This window comes from Fukomys damarensis, unplaced genomic scaffold (assembly GCF_012274545.1).
Source record: "Fukomys damarensis isolate Sample0158 unplaced genomic scaffold, DMR_v1.0_HiC HiC_scaffold_15, whole genome shotgun sequence".
In the NCBI taxonomy this organism is placed as follows: Eukaryota; Metazoa; Chordata; class Mammalia; order Rodentia; family Bathyergidae; genus Fukomys; species Fukomys damarensis.
The window spans coordinates 46,074,331-46,100,491 of NW_022900927.1; positions in this window are offsets into that span (position 1 = coordinate 46,074,331).

Here is a 26,161-nt window from a genome sequence, read left to right on the forward strand (position 1 = left end):
GTTTATTGGTAAAATCTAGGTACATTCATTACTGGGATCCTGTACCTTCACATGACAGGTTTTGGTTCTCATTTTTTCCCCTTGTCCCTGCCCTCCCTTCACCCCCTCTTCTTCTCCACATTTACTATTTCTTTTGAAATGACATTAAAGGGTAAAAGGATGTTTGTGGATGCCAATAAGCTCACTAATTTGGGAAATGGGAGGTCAAAGGTTCTCATATCTGATTGCTTCTATTATTTCTCTCTGAGATGGCATCAGTGGAGAGAGGGGAGAAGAAAGTGATTTAGAAAAGTTGAGAAGGCACAGTTTGCAGTAGTTGTGGAGAACTGGAATGAATTTTGGACAAGGAAACAGCACAGGTTTTCTATCTCTGTTTAGATCCAAGGTGAAGTTAGTGATTTTGAATTTATGGTGGTGTTAATCTCCCTGTACCACACTTGTGTATCCACACTCTGTTCCCTTTGGATTAAATCTTTCATAAGAGTCTCTGCATTTCCTCCTACTGACAAACTACCCTCCAGATATACCGCACATATCTGATGTTATAGTCTATATAAAGTGTAGGTCACTCTCGGGGATCCCAAGATATTTTCTTAATTTGTACCAGCAGAGTTGAAGGTATCTTTTTCACTGCTAATATTTTAGGCTTATCTATCACTAGTTGTGTCCTAAGCATAGACTTCCATATTTGTTGTTTTTCTAAATTTTAGGAAGAACTGAATCTGTTAAAACTCTACAAATGACAGAGTGATACTACAGAGTTCTATCTTTCAGAATGGTCAGTAACGTCTATAATATAAGTGCAATCAACTCTGTGCTAGAAATAAGGGACCTATGCTTCTTGAATGTGGCAGAGTTTATGTTGTACAAATTTTCCTTATTGTTACTTAAGCATAGTCCTAATTTGAGAAATACGTGTTCAGAAGTCTGAGAACACTGAGTATTTTACTATGGTTACTGTGGTTGGGTTGACTCAGCGACATCACTGACACACATTTGCTTTTCCATATATTCAAAAGAACCAATGTTTTCTTTTCAAAGTGACTTCATCTTCCATCATAAATGCCTGTACTCTAAATCCTGTTGAGAGAATTCCTTGGAAACTAGAGAACATTTAGTCATTTAGTGTCTATGTGGGTTTTTTCTCTCTTTAATTTATGAAGTTCTTTGAGTGAGTAAATTAAAAAGTTGTGTGTTAGGATTTCCCATTTTGTTTTTTTAAGAGAATTTATTTCATACACAAGTTTATAATCAAGAGTGTTTGTGATCTTTTTTGGAACTTTTAGTTACATCCATGCCATACATACAGATGGAACCATTTTTACTGGAGTTAGATCTGAAGAATAGAGAGTAGTAGAATGATCACTAGTTGTGTAGGAGTAAAAAAAAAATGGTTCTAGTGCAAACTCTGACACAACTATAACCTTGAGTTACTCTTTGTGCAGACTCTAGTTTCCTGATCTGTGAAAAGAGGAGTTTTATTGGGTGATTCTTAAAACACTTTCCAGATCTTAATCTCAACTTTAATAGTTGACACAGCTGTTTGGCAGTATGAGAAAAGTCCCCACATTGTAGGATGATTACTTCTTATTACTACAATTAAAATGTACATGTGTAAGCCCGTGTTTAAGTTCCGAGTATCCATTCATTTATGTATATTTCATTCAGTAATTAGTATCAAATGTGGGAACAATGATGAACAAGAAAATGTTTCAGTGTTTCAGTTCTTAAGTGGTTCACATTGTAGCAAGGAAGACAGACACATGTCAGCTGATTTTTAAAGAACTGAGGTAAGTGATCTTAGGGTATCTGACCTCAAACCTCACCTCTTAGGATAACCAGTTATCTTGTGTGGAATCTGTGTATAACTGTCTAATAGCACATTAAACTTCACACATCTCAGGTTGAAAGAGAACTCTAGTCCTTCCTTTCAAAGGCTATTCCTCATAATTTTTGTAAAGTACTCCTACATTCACCTACTTAACTAATTTCTGCCCTGTCTTCATTACTTCTGCATCAAATGGACTGGCAAACTCTAACCAAATTATAGTCATAACATCCCCATGGCTACCACTCTAGTCCAGTCCACCGTCCTAGCTTCCCTGGATCCCTCTTGAAGCCTCCTTATTCTCCACACTCCCCTTCTTGTCCCAGTCCAACCTATCTCCAGAAGCAGATCAGCACGATCTAATATGAAAATTCAATCGTGTTATCTCCCAACTTGGGATTTCCATTTGCATCCTAGTGTATCTCAGATGAAATTCAAGAGACGTGTTCTACCCCTCCCTATGTCTCATATCTCATCATCACACCCTACCTCTTGGCCCTAAGGCTTGGGCCACATTGGATTAAATTCTTGCTTCAGGATCTTCATGCACAATGTTCCACTGTGGTGACATGGTCAGCTCCTAATATTAGGAATGGCTGGCTTTTCATTCTTCAGGTTTCTATCCAATGTCTCCTTCTTGGAAACAACTTCTCTTACCATTGAAATAGGTCATGCTTCCTCACTACTTTTCTGTTTCATTATTATGGTCACACCACCTACCACAAATTTTAAATCACATAATCTTTTATTCTCTTATTTACTAGCTTGCTTATTAGAAAAACATCTCCATTAGGACAGGACATTATTTTTTTCTTCACTTAGTATCTTGCATAGTCCCTATTGTTGAAAAAAAAAACCCAGCCCAATTATTACTACTTTTTCTTCTTTTTGTGCCTGAAAATACTGAGGAAATGGAAACAATGGTATTCTTTGACATCTCTTATAAATGGTGTGTCTAGAGCAGTTACCAGTGATGCAAAGATTGGCATGATCCAAAGAATAATTGGCAAATTTTAATTTTGTCATATTCTTTGCTCTTTAAAACTGTGCATGTATAATAAGTCAGAAAAGGAGAAATTCTTAATTAAATAAAGTCAAATTCCATTTCAGCATTTATTCATATAGGAATATGTGGAAGAATTTTAATTAGTAATGCACTTTGTGATGAACAATTTTCATACAATGTGAGGTAGCTCAGCTTTTACCTTGGTGCACTTCAAAATAAGGCACAATAATATGTTATTCCTTTTGATAAATGTCTTATCCATAAAAGCCTAGGTATTAATGTACTAGTAAATTACCATCTGTTTGGCTGAGAAATTATTTACGGACTTTTAAAATCTTTCCTATTACATTGTAATCTTACTTCTGTTAAATAATTGATAAAGAAAAGGAAGGAGACAAAAATACATATTTTTGCATCTATAGAGCCGTATGAAGTCATTAAATGTATGGTGAGCCAAATGAATATTAAAATATACCTATGGATAATTCAAATCCTTAATAATAAAGAAGTGTAGCATATTTTCCAAAGTAGCTATACAGTAGACTACTTAATAAATATTAATAAATAGCGGTCTTTTTATGATATTCTCTTTTCCTGGAATAATCATAGTTGTCCTATGAATATCTACCATGTCCCAGTATCTTCAGTTTTTAACAATCTTTCACATTGGAAATACCTGATAAAATTTTGTTGACCTAAAGTGAAATATTTTTCTAAATTATTCTTTCTCCTATAGCGTCTACGCTGTATATCATGCAAATTGCCAAAACATATCTGAATTCTAGTTAGCATTATAAAAATAAAATAATTACTAAAATTTCAGTTATTTATAAATTCTATTAGTTTTGTTAGGAAATACATGAACACACTATGAAGTCAAAAACAGGAAAGAGTACACAGTTACAAAAAAGTTCTAGCTTTTGTTTTCCTGTGTCCACTGTATTTTTCCCTCCATCGATTCCAGTTAGTGCTACTTTCTTGCATACTGTTAGAGGCATTCCACAAAATTCAGGCGAACACATGTTTTCTTTTTATTTATACAAATCAAAGATTTTCTTTTTCTTATTTTCCAATGTTTTCTCTTACAGATATGTAAATAATAATATATTGCCTTCATTCTTTTATGACTGTACAGTGTACATATTATATTAACTAATGGAAATGATATACTGTATTAATTTATCCTAAATATTTTTAAATTTTAAAATTTACTTTTGTATTAGTACACATTTGCACGACATGATGATCAACTCATCATGGGAAATTTGTATGTGTGTATGACACATCTTAATTCTTTTTTTGTCGCTTTACTCTCCCTCCAAACCTTCTTCCCTCTCTATTTGCCAAAGCTCTATTTATATTTTCTATATTAATACTATTTCAGTTTTCAGTGTGTAGTATAAGATTGCTGTAGTTAATGTTTGTTTTCATATGTGTGTAATTTCATATTACACATGAAGGTATATGTATAAAATACCTAGAAGTAGAATTTCCACATCCAAGGTATGTGCATTTGAAGTTGGATATATAATGCCACAGAGATTTAATTACACCAATTTATGCTAAGATTAGCAACACACCATCATGTTTTTCCTCTACCTCTCCAAAAACTGTTGATCAAAATTTGATATTTAGCATTTGAGTAGTATAATAATATAAAACATTTAAAAATATTGTGCTAGGACTTCTGACCTTTGCAGTATGACATGAATCAGAAACGAGAACATATTTTTAACATTTATTTTGACTGTTCCATCTAATATGTTGCTTGGAATATAGTTTGTTTAATAATCTGACTTGTTTTCCAGAGATAGAAAAGATGTGCATACTTATTTATATATTCTTAAGTAGTTCCTTTGTGCCCAGGGGAATATCTTTATGTAGGTCTGAATGACATTAAATCTGTGGTCACAGAGCAAAGAAAATCTAGCTAATCCACATAGGAATTCATTAATCTACAGAGAAATTGAATCTACTTTTCTTTTTAATCTATTTTTTCCTGACCTCTGTAAAATGACATTCTTACCAACTAAAGAATGCGTGACATCCTGGCCACTATTATCAGTTTAATAGGAAAATTTATACCCTGTACAGTGCCAGTCTCTTAAAAGTTTTACATCTTACTTTTGTTTTTCTTTTACTTTCCTATTACTGCAAAATGTGTTACTGGCAGAAAAAAATTCAGTAATAGTTCATTTTCCTTAAATAGCTGTTTAGTAGCTCCACATCTGAAAACCTTTCAATCTATGCACATGTATTCTGCACTAGGCTAATTTATAAATCTTACAAAAGTCTTAGAATATATTTCAATATATATTATGGAAAACCTTATGAATATCTCAAACTGCTTATATAATCTGTCCCCTTTCTGGATGCGTAGTTCTTAGTGACAGGTGAGTTATGAGAATGCTTGACAATAGTGCTTTATCAGATCTTGACCATGAATATTTGTTTATTCATATGTTCAATAATTCCAGTATCACAATAGCTTATTAACATCATTTAGTTTATTTCTCTTAGTTGAATTATATGAGACATAAAATAAGTCATTAAAGATACATTCCTTGTTTTTGAAAATCTCAGATTTTCAAATACTGGAAATACACAGAGACCATCATCTCTGCCATTTGTTGGGAACTTTGTATTTGTAGGTTTAAACTGATTAGACAGACAGAAAGTGTATATTTATATATCATATACATATATATTTATCTATATATATATATAGGGGTTGCAAAATAATATAAAAAGGATTTTGCCAAGTATGGTGGTGCACACCTGTAATTCCAGCCCTCAGAAGGCAGAGGCAAGCTCAAGGAGCTCGAGGCCACGCTGGGCCACATAGTGAGGCCTGTCTTGTACAGCAAAATTTTTTGAATGTTTTAGTACTATACGTATTTAATTTACAGCATAAGTATCGGAGACTAGAGAAGTGTAAAAATTAGGGGAAAATCTCACCTTTTTGCTTTTAAGAAGAGATAACTTCTGTTATTATCCTGGGATGGTCTATTACTTTTTAATTTTTAGTTTTCTAGGTATGTTTTATTTTGTTAAGGTGAAACTGTATGATAAGGTTTTCTTGTTTTCACTTATTAATATACCATAAATATGATTTTAGTGCTCTTAATAATTATAAACTATCCTACCTATAATTATATCATTAATTTATAATCATTACCCTATTTTAGAATTCGAGTTATTACTTCTCCAAATTGATATAAATGAACTGTAATCAATATCCTATCATATATATCCTTGTGTGCTCCAGCTTTTTCCCATTGGCTAAAATTACTAGGCCACATGTAAAGATATTTTATGCATTTTTAAGATAAGTTGTAAGAGTATTAAAATACAACCAATTTTAATAATATAGTTTCTTCATTATTACCTTTTAATTAGGTATTAATAGTCAGGCTTTAAAATTCAGGTTTTAGAGAGGTCAAACAGTGTGGCCAACATCCCACAAGTAGCTTGTATGCTAGAACCAGATTTTAAGCTGAGTCTTTCTGGCACCGCGGAACCCATCTGAAATCTGATGCTAAGGAAGTCCGAGCAAAACATCCCAGACCGAGGAGCCTCAACAATGGGATTCATTTTCTGACAGTTCCGGAGGCTGGGAATCTAAGATGAATGTATCAACAGGTTGGTTCCTCCTGAGTGTGTCTCTCTGGCTTGCAGATGGCCACCTTGCCACTGTGTCCTCACCCGGTGTTTCCTCTGTGTGCCTGCGTGGTGTCTTCGTTGTCTCATAATGACACCGTGACCTGCACCACAGCCCCTCTCTCTGGCATCATTTCACCCAAGGTAATTATTTGAATGCCCCATCTCCCGGTACAGTCACATTTTGAGATACACAGGGTTAGGACAATATGTATTTGAGGTTGCAGGAAATATAATTCAATCTAGAATGCCATCCCACAATAAATAATATTTTCCTAAATGAATAACAGCCAATCATGTAATAAAATGTTATTTTCTTCGTAATACAGAACAAAAAGAATATTAGTTTTTAAGTTAAGATATCTTCTGCAGTTTTTTATTTTCTTCTGGAGCTTGTAGACAAAAGAATTTAACATAAAACAACACACTGTGTGTCATGGTGGCAAAATCCTATAGTGTTAGCACTCTGGGAGACTGGGGTAGGGAGATGGTGAGTTCAAGCCAGCAATTTAGTGATTTAGTGAGACCCTACCTTAGAATCAAAATTTTAAAAGGGCAGGGGATGTAGCTCAGTGTGTGCAAGGGTACAATCTCTATATTGAAAAACAAAGAAATAAACTATACATATAAAACAAAAAACCAAAAATAAGATTAAGAACAAAAACTAAGTACCTGAAACACAATTATTATCTGGAGATGATATGAATATACAAGTGGAAATTCACCCCACTTTGAATTAGCTGAATATTCTTTTTGAATTTGAAAAATGCTTTTAAGATTCTAGAAAACATATATTGAGAATTCATAATTCTATTATTAATGGAAAGGATGATGTTCCAGTAAGGCATGGTGATCTGTGCCTATAATCCCAGCATTCGGGAGGTTGAGACAGGAGAATTGCCATGAGTTCAAGACCAACCTGGGTTACATAATGAGCTTAAGGCCAGCCTATACTACATAGTAAGACCCTGTCTGAAAAAACTAAAAAATTAAAAAAAAAAACCCAAACCAGAACTCAAAACAATCAGCGCCCCCCAATATAAAGACCTGATTCAAAAATGGGCATCCAAAATGAACAGACATTTCTCAGCAAAGAAGTAAAAGCAGCAAGTAAATATATGAAAAAATGTTCCACATCACTGATCATTCGAGAGATGCACATGAAAACAACACTGAGATTCCACCTCACCCCACAAAGAATGGCTGCTATCAAGAAATCACATAATAACAAATGTTGGCGGGGTTGTGGGGAGAAAGGAACCCTTCTCCATTGTTGGTGGGAGTGCAGACTGATGCAACCACTATGGAAATCAATATGGAGATACCTCAAAGAGCTAGGACTGGAGGTTCCATTTCACCCAGCCATCCCTCTGCTGGGTATCTTTCCAAAAGAACGAAAAGAATCATATCACAGAGAAGTATGTACACCCATGTTTATAGCAGTACAGTTTGTAATAGCTAAATCTTGGAAACAGCCTATTTGCCCATCCGTTGGAAACTGGGTTAAGAAGATGTGGTTTTTCTATAAAATGGAATATTACTCAGCCATAAAGAAAGAGAAAATAGATTCATTCATAGGAAAATGGATACATATTAAAGATATACTCCTAAGTGAAATAAGTAAGGCACACGTGTAAATACCAGATAGTCTCTATGGTGTGAATAATCTGCAATAATACAGAAGATCCTAATAAAATTACTGACATTTAGAAATGGGAAGAAAGGAGCTAAAGGTGTAGGGAAGGTGGGATGGGTAGGGGAAGGGTAATAAGGGAAAAGAAAAAGATGTGAGATAATGAAAAGATGAAAATAAAGTGTTTGTAGATGGGGAGGGGGAGAGGGGGTGAAGGGAGGGCAGAGGTAAGGGGAAAAAATGAGAATCAAGACTTGTCATGTAGAGGTACAAGATCCCAACAATGAATTAACAGTACGGTGTCCCTAAAATGTACCAATAAACTCAATTAAAGCTAAAAAAAAAACCCAAACCAACCAAACAAACAAAAACAAAAACAAAGGGATGATGTTCCAAAGGTAGTTTTTTCTGTCAAAATTGTTATTAAAAAATACATCAAAACACATAAGAGTATATACATATATACATCAAAGGACAAGGAAAAATAATTATATGTGTATTTCGTGTCAGCTTAAGACATGTACTAAGAACTGAACTGTTGAGCTCCCTGTGTGTATTCTTTCTTCCTCAAGATGGAATTACTATCCCCATGAATTTATCTTTCCTTTGCTCTTTTCCATAGATGGGTGTGTGTGTGTGTGTGTGTGTGTGTGTGTGTGTGTGTGTGTAAGCCATTTGTTCTTTTTTGGGTTGTTTTGAGACTTTATATAAATGGAATAATTCTGTGTGAGCAACTTTTTCATTTGAAATGCTTTTGAGATTCACCCATGCTGATTGATATTGCTGTAGGGTATTCATTTTATTGTAGTCTAATATTCCACAGTAAGCGTATACTAGTGTATTTACCATTTTTCCTGTCAAAGATTTCCAGAGTTGCCAGTTTTATTAAGTTATGAACAATGTTGCTCTCAGTGTGTCTTTCAGGATACATTTCAGTATAAGCTTGAGCATTAGCTCAAGCTGTTTTGCCTTCAAACCTCAGATTTAATTTTAAATAGTTGTTAAGCACACACAAAAACACTACACATGTATATGTGTACTTATCTAAAACAATATATTTATAAAATGATAATCACAATGCACACTGCTGTTTCCTAATATATTCTGTTTTATTTTCAGTAATGCTGAGTGGTGCCCAATATATTGATGGTATGGTGCCAAAATACCTACTTTTAGAAAGCCATAAAAAATGCAATCAAATTTTACTCAGGTTTTCATGAACAGAAGTATGACTTTAAAGTTTTACTAATATAGTAAAGCCTTTTTTTTCATTTTAAAAATTAATTCATTTTGATCATCTCTATTCTTTTCTCAAAGATCCCATAGTTTAGGAACTGTACACAATCCAGCCCTCTAGTCAGTTTTTTTTCACTCTTTTCCCATTTCTAAAGTTGACCCATCAATCTCCTTACTCTCAGAAAAATGAATTTTACTTGTAAAACTTTTTCTAGGATTTGTATGTATACTATTTTACAACAAAATTTAGTCCTTATTTAGAACTGTAACATATTTTTCCATATATTCTCCTTAGTGAAAAAACTTTTATAGTCTTCCTTCATAGTAGGTTGTGCTATTTATATGCTGAAAAAAAAAGTCTCCCCATTTTATCATGGAAACCTCAGGGGGTGTTATTATATGGCACAGCCTGACAGGAGACTTTGGGACTTGGGTAAATCCATTGTTATTAAAATTTCAGTATAATAAGTATAAGTCCCCACTTTAAATCGTACCTCTGTCTATGTCTTCAATAGGGATAGATGATGTTTCTCAGAGTTACTTTCTGACAATGAAATGCAGGAAAATTTCCATCTCCCAAAGGTTGAGCAGCACAAATTTCTTCAAGAATATTTCTGTCTGCCTTGTGGTGTGAGTCTAGGTGAGCAGGCTCAGGCTGACTGTGGTGGTCTGTCTGCTTCCTACTTCAGGATATTTCATGCAGATTTGAGGATGCAGGCTAGTCCTGAACCTGGGATTGGGGTGGGAACACTGCTGATCCCCCTTCCTGGGGGCCTCAGTGGTCAAGCAACCAATCTCATGTGTCAAGGCAGCCTACACCAGCCTGTGAACTGATGCTTTTTTTAAAATATTTTTTCTGGGATGGCATTCTTTAATTTTTTTAAACTCTTCTTTCTGGTTTATCTTCACTAATTTGCAAGGGCTGGATAGGCTCTGGGAAATCCACAGATTTTTTTTTTCAGTCATATGTACAAATTGCTCATATATTGCCCGTTTCAATTTGTTCCAGTTCTTTCTAATTCTTCAGCTTGCACACGACGTGATTATCTAAATCCTGGTACAAAAATATTGTGATTTTGTATAAATGTTCGGTAAAAATCTTTCTAATATTTATACATGCTTATAAACATAAGAACACATACATACTTTCATCTTAGGTGCTTTTAAGGAAATGCAGATTCTTCCATTATCATAGAGGTTTGGGGAATTACATCCCCAAATAACCACAGTATGGAAAACCTGTATAACTCTGAGGTCATCTCTGTTAACTTGTCTACCAGTGTGGTTTGCTAGATCACTGTAATACTCAGAGACATGTTCTAATCAACATTTCAGTTCTATTAAGTATGCCAGGTGTGTAACATAACTAAATACCAGTATGTTACATTTCTAAAACAGGTATTTGCCCAAACCCAATGTCTCTAGTCAGTCTGTGTGAGATAGGAACAGCCCCAGGGTTTTCAGTAGTAGAAGTGGCTAAATTATTCTATATATAAAGGATTGGAGAAAGAAAAGAGAAAGATTTCAAAATAGCAAGGAGGCTGGTGGATAGCATTTTCAAGAGTTACTCGATAGTATACTCTGAGACACTAGATGTTTCAACACTAGATTACAAGGACGTGAACCACTTGAAGCATTTATCCCTGAAACCCAGCAGTGTGAAGGTTTCTGCACCTATTCACTCAAGAGAGCCAATTGTGCAAAGTAATTCCACACTCCACCTTAATAATGTCAGGTCTGTAGCTTGAAATGGGCTGTGGTGGGTGTATTTACACCAAATTTATTGGAAAACAGATATTATAAAAGAGAAAAGAGCCACTTTTAGAGGTTATCAGCACGTCTGCTTATACTTGTTTTTTTTTCCCCCCCAAGGAATAATTTATTAAGATACCATATATCCAGGGAGATTAGGTTAACATGTAATTTCAAGTCTAGAGTTTTTTCCTGGTATTATTTTATTACAGTAAGCTTTTATAGCATTGTGCCCATCTTTTTCGATAGAAACTGCTGGTCTCAAATAATACCTCGACTCCCTAGCCAGTCAAAAACCAAGAGTAATGGAGTGATTTTACAGTTTCTGACAGTTCAGTACCTACTAACTTACCCTTTTAAGTCATTAGCGGAATACAATTTTGACTCAAATCTACCAGCAGATAATACAAACCAAATTACATCAGAACCTGCCTTTTGAGGTAAATATTCTAGAGGAAAACCTTCAAAGGTTAATGCAAATGTAACTGGACCACTTGGAATCCTTTACTCTCCCCTTTGGTTGCCCCAGGTTCAAACTGCACATCCAAGGAAACAAGTAAATGACAGTTACTTCTATTCTTTGTCTTTGGCAGCTGTTGCATCTGTTTCCACAATTCCAAACTTCAAGCTACTCCACCCTTCCTTTCCTATAACATGCTTCCTTTTTTATTTGGAACAATTTAGCAATGATTTCTTTTATGTCTCCTTTCACCCCTTCCTGCCTGCATTCTCCCCAATTATTTTTGCTTGCCATTCTACTCAACATGGTAAGTAAGTTTCTAAAAGATCTGTCCTCCTTAGGGAAAGGTAAGGGAAAGGGGTAAGGAAGGTGCTGTCAATAATAAACTCAATGTTTTTTTTTTTACCTCCAATACATAGGAGAGTTAGTTTTAGAATATATGAGTAATAGCTTTCTTGATTTTAAATTTGTTTTCTGTATTCAAGTTTGTCATGCTTTGAACTTTGTTCTTTATTTGGGTAATTAAAAGGTAGTAACTCAGCAGGTGAATTTCCCATGGCTCTTAGAATTCTTGCTAAAATATGATTTACAGCAACTTGATTCAAAAGGAGCCTGACAAAATGTTTTGTAATATACTTGTATGATGAACGTCGTTTGGAGAGTTTGTTTTCAATCCATTGCTATACTTTGAAGCAGAGTTACTAATTGTTACTCAGCTATATTTCATTATCATTAGTTTGATTCCTAAATTTGAAAATGATTTACTCCTAGTACTTCAGAAGCTAATAGCAGCCTCTAAATCACAGTCTTGACAGAACAGCTTCATCTTGTTTCCTGTTTACATTGTCTTTGCAGCTCTGAATTTAACAAGGTGATTACATCCTTGGATTTTTGTACTTTGTGATTTTAGGAGTGTTTTAGTAGGGAAATGATAATGCTAAAAGAATCATGGATTTTAAAATTAAGTCTTAAATCTCTCTCCCTCCTAAATGATATTCTCAAATTTTAACATTCAGAAAGCAGCAGGCCTAATGGGAAAAGCCTCTGGATGACTTCATCTTCAGCTCATGGAAACCAAATGCAGAGTTACACATCACATCATAGAAATTTCATCCTCATTGACAGAAAGGTAATGGGCAGACAAAGAGATAGTGGCTGCTACTGTCCTACGCTAATAGAAACAAGATAATCTTCTAGAACCACTCAATCTGTGTTTCTGCTATCATGTAATCCATCAGCTCTCGCTTTACTTTTTAGGACTTCTATAAAATGGACCATGAGGGCCGGGGATGTAGCTCAGTGGCACAGTGCCTGTCTGGCAAGTGAGAGGCCCTGAGTTCAATTCCTGGTACCAAAAGCAAACAAACAAACAAACAAACAAAATGGACCATGAATCTCTCCCCCTGTGCTATGTAAATGATTCAGGGAGTTAGTTATTTTCTTAGTAAGTATTTATTGAAAGCCAGACGTGTAAAAAACACTGCACAAGATAAAGAAAAAGGGGTAGTGGTCAAAGGCTTTGCTCTTTGGGAATTTATGCTAATTCTTGCCATAGAAATTGTGCTTTACACACCAGTAGCATTGACATCCCTTGGGAGCTCATTAAAAATCCAGGATCTCTCAGGGCCGCCCCTGACCCACAGAAATGGAATCTGTGCCTTTAAGATCCTCAGTTGCTTCATGTGTATTCTAAAGTGTGACAAACATTGATCTAGCAGATATTATAAAAACTAATTCTGAAGTTAAGAAAGTGCTATGAACTACTTTTAAGAGGCCAAGTACTCATAAGACTAATGCAGGACATAAATTGTATTTAAAGTTTCCAAGAAATAGACACCTGTTTGTATACAAATATATGCACATATAAATAAGATAATTTATTTTTAAATTGTAGTAAAAGACAAAGTATTATTACTACATATAATGTTACTAGACAAATGCATTTATACTAGAGGAGCTCAAGAATAATGGCAGGAAGATATATGAATATTTTTTAGGAAACCATTAATTGAAGCTCAAATAAAAGGAGGCAAGAGGGTTGGAGTATCTGTTTCAAATCATTTTAATCATGGAACTATCCTTTGTGATTCTTGGAAAATATTATTTCATAGTGCTTGTTCTTTGTGGATCACAAATAAAAAACATGAATGGGGAAAATGTCTTTCCTTTTGGGGAAGAAAGTATAGCTAAGGCACAGAATAAGAAACAGAGAGGAGGAAGTAAATAACAGAGATGACTTGAGACAAAAAAAAATGAGTCTGAAAGGGAAAGAATAATTTAGCAAGTATATACAGTATCTCCTGTGAGTGCTCCACACATCAAAAAGAAGAATATATTTCAGGGCTTGATGCTCCCAAACAGTCAGAGTAGCCACAAACTACTGTTAGCAATTTAGCAGGGACATGATGTCAAGGACAAAATCCACACCCACAATCTTATATGCAACCAAATTGCCTGCAATTGCCTATGACAAGTCCTTGCTGGAATCCTCTTATCATGGCAAACATTCTCAGTATTAAAAACAGTACCACGAAAGAAGGAAAAAAGTACTGAGCCTGGAGAACAAATTATCTGTAGAAATAAACAAGTCAAAAAATAAAAAATGACTCTTCAAGAAACTGTTGCTCGTGTACAAAAATGCTTGTCAATTTTATTGTCAGTATACATATAAAACACACACTCTGAGCCATTGCTTCCTAAAAGCTAAATAAATAAATAAAAGTGTGTTTTGTTTTATAGAGCAGTCAGCTTCAGTTTAAGAATTGAGAGGATTTGGGAATGGACCATCCTATTATTGATTTTACACATGCTAGAAGAACACATTACTAAGAACATAGCCAAAAATACCGTACTAACAATATAGGATTAAAGATTTTTCCAGTTCTGCTACTTGAACAGCATGCTATTCAGTGACAGAGTGCTTAGTGACAGAATTCAGTTTACCTTGTCCTTGGGAAGTATTTATGATGCAATAATACCAAGATAGTTTCCATCCTTCTATTCAACACATATTAATTAGGCCACTTGTCCATGTTAGTCATAGTGAGGTGAGCCAGTATTCAACCAAACTGAATGTGTGAAAACTGTAACAGCAACTGAATGATTATCAACCTGGATGTCTTGCAAATCAAACATGGACTTACTGCAGGTCCTACATGTGAACTCTAACACTTTGTACTAGTGATTTATTAGCCTTGATGTTGCAATGGTGGGCTCAGTTTACTCAGTCTATCTATATATAAAACATTGATGTGGACTGCAGAGCTGGGGGCAGACAAATAGGAAAGGCAAAAATGATTTAATAATATTCACTGTCAAACATTTTAGAGCCAGTATAATAATAGGAATTGCCTTAGATTCATTGAGTAATTAATTCACTGGCCCCGGCAAAAAGTAATTGACAAAGTAAAAAACACAAAGAAAGCATTGTACTCTATATTTTCTTTATAATATTGATTGTCATATTTATTCTTGGGTAATTTGCTGTGTTGGTTTTGGCTATTAATCTCCCTGAAATTACAAATTGAATTTATCTTGGTCATCATTATATTCATTGCAGGTAGCACAATGCTTAACATTCATTCATCCTAAACCTTTATCGAGCTTATGTTATATGCATATTGTCCTAACAGAGAATGAAGTAGTAAAAAATAGTGTAGCCCCTTCCTTCCTAACTCTTGCAAACTAGTGAGGACAGTGTATACTGACAAAAAGAGCAGGAGCCAGTGCTGTGATATAACGTGGCTGGTTATAGCACTGTGGGGTCTGGGAAATCTTTCTTTAAGGGGGTGATATACTGTGACCAAGAGAACGAGGTATTAACTTGTTGATCTGGAAATGAAAGAGCTGTCCCAGGAAGAAATCTCATGCAAAGTCCCTGATCCTTGGAAGAGTTTAGCACAAAGAATAAATCCATGGTGCTTCTGATTGGCTCTAAAGAATAAATCTAGGGTGAGTAAACTAGGATTAGGCTGAAGAAAGTGGCTAGAGATAAATTTATTCATGGCCTTGGGGGCCATTTAAATGTCTTAGAAATTATAATCAGGTCACTATGGAGCATAACGTTTTCAGCAGCCTTTCAGATGTGATATAATTCACATTTGTCATATAATGAATTGAGCTGAGTGTGAAGAATTGATAAGAGTGGACCTGAATGAACAATGCAAGATTGGTTAAACGACTTGTCTGGAAGCAAGAATGTGGTGAGATGGACCAGGATTATGACTGTGGAGGGAGGAATTCAAGGATACAGATGAGTGAGAAACTTAGGGTGTGTAATTTATATGTTTATTTATTTATTTATTTTGTTTTGTTTTGTTTTTGGTACCAGGGATCGAACTTGGGTCCTTGTGCTTGCAAGACAGGCCACCAAACCGCTGAGTTAAATCCCCGGCCCCCTACAATTTATTTATTGACAGAGAGAAAGATGAAAGAATAAAAGGGTCCAGACGGTGAATCAACATGCATATTCAGCAACTTGTGGCTGTCAAGAATGATTTTTGAGACTTCTGTTTCCTGAAATAGGGCAGGTAAGTGAAATGCTGTCCACATAGCACACATAAAATTACTGAATACTGGATAAGAAACATGTTTTTAGACATAGGGATGTCTGGTTTGAAAGTAAGGGACTTCTTCAAAAGCCTCAAACAAAAAATAGTCTATCAATCAATCAATTTACAAGGTCTAAATTAGCCTTTGACATTTAGCTATGTAGGGAGTATTGGCCAGTCTGTAGGGCTTAAAAGCTTCACAATGAGAGAAATATATAATGAAACTATCATTATTCAATCAGGATTTATTGTATTTCATTCATCTCTATTATCCCACTGACTACATAAGGTTATTTTGAAGGATATACAGAACATTATATAATTTCATCAGTAAATATTTTAGTTTTTTAAAAAATAAAATGCTTATAGTCTATCAGTAAATTACTATTGCAGAGAAAATTACATAATTTTTATTAAGGATGTGACATATCATGCTTTTCCTCACAGGCTAAATATGGACAATAACATGGTTTTGTCCTTGACTGGTCAAGTACTTTTTTTATTATTTCATTTCTCTTTGGACATATTGTCAGCTATACATTTATATTACCATTTTTTAATTGACTATTTTCTCGAAGACATTAAAACACTGTGATATTAAAAAAATAGTTTTTGTCTTTAAAACTGGAAAATTATTCTTTATTGCCACAGTACTCATTACACCTGAGAAGTGAACATAATTTTTTAATATCAACGTATACCCATTAGATGTTCAGATTTTCCTAATGGTATTACACACTTAAAAACATTTTTGAATCAAAATTCAAATAACATCCAAATTACTATAGATTGATATATCTTTTGTAATTTATAAGTGACTACTTTTAGTCACTTTTTTTCTGGTTTTTTGAGACCAGACATTGCTATATAGTTAAGGGCTAGCCTTGAACTCACTATGTAACCCAGCCTGTCCTCAAAAATCTCCTTGATCCTCCTCCCTCAGCCTCCTAAATGCTGGGATTACAAGATAGAGTCACTCTTTTTTTCTTGGAATATATTTATTGCAGAAACCAGGTTGTTAGGACTATTAAGTTTCCTTTATTCCAGAATCTTCAGTGTCTGAATTTAAAGGACTGCTCATTAAAAGACCAGAAGACAACCCATAAACAAAGTATACATTTTGATCAAACAAACATATAAAGCAACAAGATGCCAACCAACCATACCAAGAAACACAAAGAGAGTAGTGAAATGTTTTTCAAAGACAAAATATATATTTGCCTGTCTTGTCTCGTCAGAAGAGGAAACTGGCTGAAGAAAGTAAACATTCTGAAGGAATACACTTTAAAACCTGTATTCAAGAATTTCTGCAGCAGAAGTTTCAAATAATGTAATGTCATCATCAAAAATGACTGAACAAACAAGGAAACATATACTATGACTGTCAGTCATTAGAAAAAGCACTGTGGAATTAGATAAAACTGCTATGAAAATAATTACATACAAAATTATAAGCAATTGATATTATAAAAAATGGATATGTTCTAAAAAATGCCTTTGTTATATGTAGCCATTATCTAATTTTTTAGTAGTTTGTTTTCAATACTTGGATCAAACCCAGGGCTTATCACATGCCAAGCAAGTGTTCTACCACTGAACTATAGCTTCAGCCCTTGAATTTTTCATTAAGTTCACATGGTGGTTACTACTGAAGATAGAGAATATTTAAAACTATTGGTTTTAATAGTCCAATTTGAAAAGTCTGATAGAATTTAGTAAAGCCTGAATTGTATTAGAAAATAAAATGTAGAGACATAGTTAAGAGTAATTATACAGAATTGGGAGTGTAGTTAATGGGAGGTAGTTCTTAAAAAATTATAGAAAATTCACCCAAACATTTAACAGAGAGAGAAGTTACTCCATACAATTAGCTGAATTTTCCAGAGAATGGAGCTATATTTCAAAAATGAAGGAAAAACATCTAAATCTAGATTCAAGAAAAGTAAACTAAAGAAATCCATCTAGAAACAATATAGTAAAAATTCAGGACATCAAAGACAAAGTATAGAGCTTAAAGAGAAAGGAAGAAAGTTGCCTAAGAAAGGATATATGAGCTTAAAATTTGATGTACAGGTGATTTCTCAGTAACAACAGAATTCCTTGATAATATAATGAAAAAAGCCAGGCAAATTATCTTCAGAGTGTTAAAGGAAAATGGTCATTCTAGAATTCTTTTTTTTTTTTGGTACCAGGGATCAAACTCAGGACCTTGAGTTTGTGAGGCAGGCAGCAGAACAACTGAACTAAATCCCCAGCCCTAGAATTCTATACTTAGTAAATTTTTTTCAATAGAGAAAATGAAATATATGTTTTCAAAGATTGAGAATCTTTATCTACAAAGATTTCCTATAGAAATGTCTAAAGAACATGATTTAAAACAAGGAAATGAGTCCCAGAAAGCTCACTAATATGTAAGAGGAATATCAGATAAAATAGCAAAACACATAATAAAATCTTAGCAAACATCATATAAAATAATAATAATGCTTTATATTAAGGACTTAGCTAGAGACATTCTTGAATGTGCATACTAAAAGGTATTTACAAAAATGCTCAGACAACCTTTTGAATAACAGCTAAGAACTTAGAAAAAATATATTCACTGGTCATAAATGTGTAAGTTTTATACATAGTTATACATTAGCTATTCTTTAACAGTGAAAATGAATGAACTGCAGCTATTTGTAACAATACAGATGAAGCTAATCCAATAATTTCTCATCCAGGTGGTTTTCACAAATCTGTGGTTTTAGTACAGAGTTGTGATAAGAGGGGAAACTGGAAGAAAATCTGTTTTTACTTGTAGCTTGATCGTAATGTCTGATTTTAGATATAACCTAATGAACTGGGCTACTTTTCCATAATTTTATCAGCTATTCTATCTCATATAATCAACTAAAGGCAGCCTGGGTCAGCCTTTCATCAATTTACTAATTCTAAGAAAACGCAACATTCTTTGCTTCCTATCATCTTGAACATTTTAGTAAGATCAACCCTAACTTTTCAGCCATGTTGCCTCTGTTGATTGTCGACATGTGACATTACAGCCAGACAGTGTAGCAAAGCACATAAGCCATCCTGTTTTCTCTTTCCCTCTTTGTTATAAGAAGCAGTGGAAACATTGGTCTCTTTTTAAATCATTTCATTATATTATAAAAATATTTGAAGTTGGAGTTTTTAAAGGAATTCATGAGAGAATTTATACCTTATAAAACTGAGCCTGAATGTGGCTTTAAAACTTAAAAGCTTCTCTGTGGTCAGGCATAGTTTCAGGCCTAATAGTTAACAATCTATGTATTATGATATTAATTTTCAAAATCCTTTCTTCCTTTCATTTGAGTATACACTTAGGGGCTTTATACATGCTAGGCAAGTGTTCTTCTACTGAGCTACCCCCAGCCCTCAGTACTGCTTTTTGAGGTTAATAGGTACTTAGTGTAGCTATAGAGATAAAATTATATTTAAGTATTGATTCAGTCATGGACGTTGATATAAAAAGAAAAGACTAAGTCTTGGTACAAGGAATTAATACACATTATATTTTTGAGAAATGGAAAATGATGAACAAGTTGAGGGGTAATATATGTGTATGAGGAAAGGCTAAAAGCTAAAATATTAGCATTTTAATTGAGAAACAGTACATTTACACAATAATTTTTTTAAAATAAAGGTATTTAACTCCATTTTACCCATCAGTGAGAGATGATAGCCTTCAAGGTGTGTATTGTAGAATCTTACAGCATTTTTCACTGTTTTGTTAGATATTTGTCCTTTTTAATGCTCTGGCAAAAATAAGGATTCTTTGACAAATTGGTTTGAAAATTTCTAAGTACACTTTTCACCTCTGTGAGAGTGATGACAAATGTTCTTATATGAAAGGCTCTAAGAATATTTGCTAATAAAAAATCTATTTAATTTTGCTTGACAAAACCCACGTGATGGGTTTCTTTGTGTTACAGTTTTTTCATGTAATGTCTGTTACCACTCTTTAGAATTAGAAACATCTTTGGAGAATGTCTTAGTTACTTTCTCATTGCTGAGACAAAAGACCTGATCTGTGTAAGAGAAAGAATGAAAGGTTTATTTTTTTCCTCACACTTTGTAGAGTTTTCAGTCCATAATTGGCTGGCTCCGTAGCAGGGCACTGCAGAGGAGAAACAGTTCGTGGCGTGGCAGGCAAAAAGCAGCAGCCTTTCTTCTGCGTTCCCCTTTTATTCAATCAAGGCTACAAGCCTATTGGTTGTGCCCCCACCACAGCCAGGGTGGGTCTTCCTTTTTCAGTCCCATCACCCATGCCCAAACTATACTAAACCAATCAGAGGACTGATCCAGCGTTACACATCCATGATCAGTTACTCCCAGAAGCCCCACCTACGAGTGCATGAGGCTTTTGGGGGATATCTGGATACAAGCCACACCACAGCAGATCTGAGTGGTCATAACACGATCAATCTCACTTTTATTTATAATATCCATAACTAAGAGTCTTACTGATCATAGCTGACATGCATTAAGCACATACATGACAGAGATAAGTGTAGGCTCTTTATTTTGTTTAGAGCTCAGAGAACCACCATAGGTAAAGTATTTTAATTTTCCAATTTTTTAATCTTTATGGTAAAATGTTTGCATTACATGATATTTATATTCATTTGGGAGTAATTGGTATGTGTCTGGATCATATCTTCATCATGTTTTATCCCCTTTTTCCCCCTTGCTCTTTCCTCTTTTTTCCCTGATCCCCTTGCCCATCTCCAGAAAGCCTGGCTTCATTTTACTCCTTGTTTATATTTTTGGTTTCTAGAAACCATACAATCAATATTTAACTTTGTATGTCTGACATATCATTTAAAATTATCATCTCAAAATCTATTTCCTGCAAATGACATAAATTTATCTTTCTTTACAGCTGAATAAAATTCCATTATCAATAGACCACATCTTCTTTATCCATTCATCCACCTGATGGGCATCTAGGCTGTTTCCAGTGCTTAACTATTAAGAATTGTGCTGCTACAAAGATGGGAATTTTATTCATTACTATGCTGTGATGGCTAAAGATGCTGAACATTTGTTAATGTACTTACTGGTGATTTGTAGTTCTTCTTTTGAGAAATGTCTGTTCAGTTCATATGTCCATTTGGGGTTGTTAGTTTTTGTTTTTAGATCTTTGTATATTCTGGATATTAGTCCTCTGGCAAATATTTTTTTTATTCTATTTTTTCACTCTCTTAATCTACTCCTTTCTTGTGCAGCAGATTTTTAAATTGTATATAATCCTTTTGTTGCTTATTAGTATTTTTTCTTGTGTTGTGAGTTATTTTCAGGAAGTCCTTGTCTGTGCCTGTGGCTTCAGCTGTTTCCCCTGTGTTATCTTCCAGCAATTTCATAGTTTCTGTTTTTATATCTAGGTATTTGACCCATTTTTATTTCATTTTGGTACAGGTGAGAGATACAGGTCTAGTTTCATTCTTCTGCATGTCGATAACCAGTCTCCCAGCACCATTTGTTAAAGAGGCTGTCTCCTCCAATCTATGTTTTTGGTGCCTTTGCCAAAATTCAGGTGGCTGATGTGATCAAGGGTTGTTTCTTTTATTATTATTGTTTTATTTCATTGGTCCACCTGTCCTCTGGGGCCTCAGAGTGTTGAAGTGACTTTCTGAAGACTGGAGGGGTGAATGAGAGGAGACAAGACCTGAAATGAGCAGTCTGCATGAATCCGCAGGCTTCACTCTTATCTGAACCTCTAACATTTCAAAAATTCTCTGTACTTCTTAAGATTGAATAGAACTGCATTTCAGTCTTCTCTTCAGAATGTCAAGTTCTACATTTGGAATAATTCAAAAAATAATTCAACATAATTACTAATACCATTTATGGACTAATTCTATTAAAATAACAAAAAAATTTCTCTCAAAAGGAACTATACTTAGGACCTGAAGTAATTAATTACTGTATTTGAATCTTGAATGAATTTTTATGATTGCTTCTTTTTTATTGATATAAATGCCATGGTGTTTTGTAATTGTTTTACATAGTTGTACAAATGCAGATGACTAATCTTCTGATTTAAATTGTCTACATTTTTATTTTGAAAGCAATTCTTTCTGTGTGAGACAATTATATGTTCTTCCATTTCTGAGATTCTATGATTAATTAAACTGATGATAAAATCTAGCGTGATTTAAGAAATTCTCTATAAATAGACTTAATCTAACTACAGAAGATACTCTATAGAACCATGACATTCACTCTTAAAATTACCTTAAAAATAACACAAAAATCATGACTTTAATTAAGCATCTATTTATATAGCAGCTACTGTATTAGATTTATTTCCCATAATAAGCCTATAAGATAATTATTAACTTTTTCAACTTTAAGTATTAATGAGAAACTTTGGCCCAGGAAAATTAAATAAATTGCTCAAAGTCATACAATTAATAGATAACAAAGCCAAGATTCAAGCACAGATTTCTTTGACCCCAAGACCTAAATTCTTTAATCTATTATTTCCCTTGTCAAACCAAATGTTTAAAGAGCATTAAACCTTACTTTTAATAAAACACGTGGGGCACTGTTTTCACCTTGTATGTACTTCTTTTGATTGTTTTGTTTTGTTTTTTGAGACAGGGTTTCACGATGTAGTTGAGACTGACCTGGAACTCACTATGTAGCCCAGGCTGGTCTTGAACTCACAGCGATCCTCCTGCCTCAGCCTCCTGCGTGCTGGGATTATAGGCGTGTGCCACCATGCCCAGCTTGTATGTACTTCTTTTTGCTCTTTGCAACGACAACACTATGTATTAGATTTAGTTATAAATATGTTTTCAGTAAGTAATAAGTATTAATTTTAAAATTTTCTGTAAAATGTCACATATAGTTCCAAGACCTGGGCTTGCTTGTTTTGTATTGTTCATCTTGGGAACCAAAAATTTGAGTACAGTAGCCAGATAAATCTATTGCATAAAACATCTTGAGTCAAATTTATTAACAAAAGTCTTTGAGGGAGATTGATTAAGCTTTACCTCAATGAACTGAATGAAACTTAGAATGATTTACCAGAAATTTTAATCTAAGCATAAGAATATATCATATCATAAATTATTTATAATTAGTGATACCTTTATAAACTTCCTGTAACGTGGTATTGATGGAATGAGGTAATATCTCGATCTTTAAAAGAAAGAGGGTCCGCACTGTTTCATTCCATGGCTTCACTCCTTATCCTAGCATCAATGACTTCCTGTTTACTGTTTCTGTCACTTTTTCTCCTTATTAGCCCAGTTCAGAAATCTGGGCATCATACTTGATTCTTCACTTACCCCAACTCCCTACACCCAGTCTATTGCCAGTTCCTTTTTAAAATTTTATTAAAGTAGCCTTCCGATCAACCATTTCTCTCCATCCTTTTTCACACTTCCTGAGTCTAAGCTAATATATGCTTTCCATAGATAACTTCAGTAGCTTCTTAACTGGACTTATTGTATCTATTGCCACCGACTCAATTCTTTATTCACTCTGTGACTAGAGAGATCTTTTCTAAAGTGTAAATTTTTATCCTATCACTTCTGTGTTTAAACTTCTTCAGTGTCTTCGCGTTGCTCTTAGAATCATATCCAAACATTCAGATGTGGTTCACGGGGCTCTGCACATGATGATCCATACTTCATCTTGAAACACTTTCTACAGTCCTCTGTGTACCTTTTCCAGCCATACTGATCTTTCAGCATGTGCTAAATACCATTATTTTTCTAGTCTTCAAGGTCATTGCTTTTTAAATTCATTGGGATTAAGGTCTACTGTGTACCAGAAAGCCTGATAATACTGGCTTAAATTACATAGCTTATTTTTTGTAAACCTAACTTCCATTAGGTTTTCAGGGCCATATTGGCTGGAACAAATGACCTTGATAAGATCCACCATGCATGACCTCAGCTTCATGGTCCCTATTGACATCAGTAACCTAGATTCAGGAGAGAATAAAAGACAAATTAGAAGAGGCAAAAGGTCTGTGTTCTGTCTCTTTGTGTGCCTAGAGGCTGGCATTAACATTTCTGTATCCATACCATTTGTCTGAATTTAAATGATTGTGGACCTGTGATGTAAAAAGGGCTGGGAAATACAGCTTTATTTTGAGTGCAGATATCCAGCTAAGAAATTGGAGCAAACAGCTGCTTCAAAGGTGACCTCTTCTTCCTCCCCATGTTGCTGTGACCGAATCTGTCTCTGGGAATACAAACACTCATCTTACTACCCGAGGAGCAAGGGAGGATGGGTATGGAGAGACCACACAAGCATCCTCTGCCTGCCTCCCTAACCCCACATTGTCCACTCTGCCTGATCAATTATTATTGACCTTTGTATCTCAGTCTGAAACTATTTCCTTAAAACATCCTTCCTGACCATACTTCGCTATATTCTTAACCCCTGTTCTAATACTTCATTTGAATTCTAATAATATCTTTTACAGAATAGATAGAGATGAGTTCTTGTTCACAACAGAGTTCTGATATATCCCTACTCTACCCTTGCACAGCTTCCTGCACTAATGACATCTCTTACCACAGAGGCATATTTGCTACAATCCATAAATCTATATTGATACATTACTGTCACGTAGAGTCCATAGCTTATGTTAGGTTTTACTCCTGGTGTTGTACATTCTACGCTTTTTGACAAATTGTAATGCCATATATTCTCCATAGTATACAGAATGGTGTCACTGCCCTAAAAGTCCTCTGTGCTCCATTAATTTATCCTTTCCTCTCCTGATTGTTTTATTGTTTCTACAGTATTTTGTCTTGTTGTTTGGCTTTTTTGAGACAGGGTCTCGCTATGTATGCAGTTCAGGCTGCCTTGAACTCTGTAGCCCAGGCTGGCCTTGAACTCGAGGTAATCCTCCTGTCTCTGACTCCAGAGTTTCTAGGATTACAGGTGTATCCCACCATGCTTGGCTCAGGGGTTTTTCTTTTATATAATGCTAATACTATTAGAATCACAATAAATTAGCCTTTTAGTAATGGTTTCTTTTCAAATAGTACCCTGTATTTTAGGTCACTCCATGTCTTTTTTATAATGGAATAATATTCTATTGTCTGAATATAGCATAGTACTACACTTTTGATTACTTTTGTTATAGTAAACTTTTGACATCAGGTAGTATCAGACTTCTGTCTTAGATAGTTTGGGCATTTTGCTTCATATAAACTATAGAATCAATTTGTTGATATTTATAAGATACTTGGCTGCAATTTTGATTGGGATTTTATTTAATTTATTGATAAAATTAGGAGGAACTCTTAGTTTTTCACACCAGAGAAAATATTCAGTATTTACAGCTATGTGTCCTATTTATTTCACTTACGAGTATGGCCTCAAAGTGCTTCAATTTAGCTGTAAATGTCTCTAGTTTCTCATTATTTATGGCTAAGTAGTATTCCATTTTATTGAAAAAAACACATCTTCTTTATCCTGTCTCCAGTTGATGGGCAATTGGACTGTTTCCAAGTTTTAGTTATTACAAACTGCTGCTATAAACATGGGTGTGCATATATCACTGTAGGATGATTTTTTCATTTTTTTGGAAAGATACCCAGCAGGGGAATAGCTGAGTAAAACGGGACTTTTAATCCTAGTTTTTTTGGGGTATCTCTATATTGATTTCCACCGTGACTGCATGAGTCTGCACTCCCACACCTAAAAAGTGTCAATAAACTTAATGGAAAAAAAAGTTAGGAGGTACTGCCACTTTGTCAGAAATAAGTTTTCCTATCCATGAAGATGGAATCTCTCTTCATTTACATGGTTTAAAAATTTTATTTCATCAGAAATTTGTAGTTTGCCTTATATATCTTATAAATATTTTACTAGGTCCAATGATAATTTTTAAAAAATTAATCACTGAATTGTTTTTGAAAAATTTTAAAGTACCTACATTTCCAGCTATCCTATTAGTTACATGAGATCAAAGCCCGGGGATACTTTTTCTTACCACTATATGTCTAGCATTGCGTGATTATATATATATATATAT